The sequence below is a fragment of the Octopus bimaculoides genome, chromosome 7 (genome assembly GCF_001194135.2).
Source record: "Octopus bimaculoides isolate UCB-OBI-ISO-001 chromosome 7, ASM119413v2, whole genome shotgun sequence".
NCBI lineage: Eukaryota > Metazoa > Mollusca > Cephalopoda > Octopoda > Octopodidae > Octopus > Octopus bimaculoides.
This window is the reverse complement of record NC_068987.1, coordinates 18,880,406-18,881,963: the sequence shown is the minus strand read 5'-3', so window position 1 is coordinate 18,881,963 and position 1,558 is coordinate 18,880,406. Positions and strand designations below refer to the sequence as shown.

General features: G+C 36.8%; 1 protein-coding gene across 6 annotated transcripts in view; it reads right to left on the bottom strand.

The window, feature by feature from the left end:
* LOC106881366 (zinc finger protein 883-like) overlaps positions 1-1,558 on the bottom strand; it is a 102,497-nt gene that overhangs the window by 91,222 nt on the left and 9,717 nt on the right. For 3 of the 6 annotated variants that reach the window (XR_001410846.2, XM_052969298.1, XM_052969296.1), the window contains exon 3: positions 614-710. The exons of 2 other annotated variants lie outside the window; for them this stretch is intronic. The gene's annotated coding sequence lies outside the window, so the exon portion shown is untranslated. Of the gene's footprint in view, positions 1-16; positions 711-1,558 lie in introns of those variants that run through there. One more of the 6 variants, XR_001410845.2, reaches the window with a different exon arrangement.

The window sequence follows — 1,558 nt, the reverse complement described above, 5'->3', positions numbered from 1 at the left end:
TGTTTCTGTTGTGCCTGTATTTCAAAGGGTCAGCCTTGTCACACTGTGTCACGCTGAATATCCCCGAGAACTACGTTAAGGGTACACGTGTCTGTGGAGTGCTCAGCCACTTGCACGTTAATTTCACGAGCAGGCTGTTCCGTTGATCGGATCAACTGGAACCCTCGACGTCGTAAGCGACGGAGTGCCAACAACAACAACAACAACAACTGTGCAAGAAAATGTCCGAGAATCCAGTTTCAATGTCTTCAGTTACATACTGTACATCTCTTAGAAAAATGGTAAAGGCACTGAAATGTGAAGAGGTCGTAGTTTTGGTAGAAGGCTGCTATTTCTTATTTTATTTTATTTTTATTATATTTTTACAATATACAGGGTGGGCCCAAAGTAGGTAAACACTTTTAAAATTAACTTATTTGTTTTTTACAAGTACCGTGAATAATGTGCTGTGTGTTACGGTGTTCTGGGACGTTTGATGAATGTTCCCATGTTGAAGGAGGACATTTCAACATTTGCGAGATTAAACTGTGTTTCATAAATGTAATTGTAATAAATGAGTGTAAAAGTAATAAAATGAAAAATATTTCAAAGTGTATAGCTACTTTTGGCTCACCCTGTATTTGTTCGAAGTAGTTCATTGAATCCATCTCTACTCCGACATTTTCGCTTCGTGCGTTTGTACGTTTACTCGTTCACGTCCGTATAGTCCCCTAAATGAATAAAGAAACCAAGAAACTTGGAGTCTGTCTGTCTATGTATGTCATTATTCAGTATTATTTCGAGATCTTTTGCCAAATAGAGAAAGAGCTGGTTTCTGACCTAGATCCAGGGCTCCTTCAGTAGAATTTCAACAGCAGGATATTCTTATGTGAATGTATGTATATGTGCAAATTTATATGTATTCCTATGCATATAGTTGCGTATTTAGACATGCTCATATATGCTTAAATGATAAACTTCTGGAAAGTTTTAGAGATTTTTACAGTTCCAGTAATGGATTAGATATGTAGTCTTCAAAGCAGCTTTCTCCTTCCTGCTTTTGAGAAGCCTAATTTCTCAAGATTGGTATTTAGGCAGTGTGTTACATATCCCAGGGCTCCATTAATTACAGGTATAAATCTTAATTTCTAAATCTGAATAGAGTAACTGCAAATTTCTCAATAGTTTAGCGTAGATATTTTCTTTTTCGCTGATCTTTAGCTTTATGTTAACATCTGCTGGGCAGCTGATTCCCACTACTGTACACAGTTTCTCTTTTTATCCCAAATCATATTCGCCGGACATTGCCCCATCTGATTATCATTTATTCCGCAGTCTTCGAAATCATTTGGACGAAAAAAAATATGAATTCTGTAGACGAGGTCAGAACAGAGCTGGAGGAGTATTTTTTGTCACGGACAAGTGAAATTTGGAAGAGAGGCCTTGCAAGTCTACCGGATAGGTGGAAGAGCATGGTAGAAAATGAGAGAGAATATATTTTAGATTAAAAAAGAACTTTGTCTTAATTTTGAAAAATAAAAGAAGTATAAAAAAACCCGCATTATTTATGGGATGACCC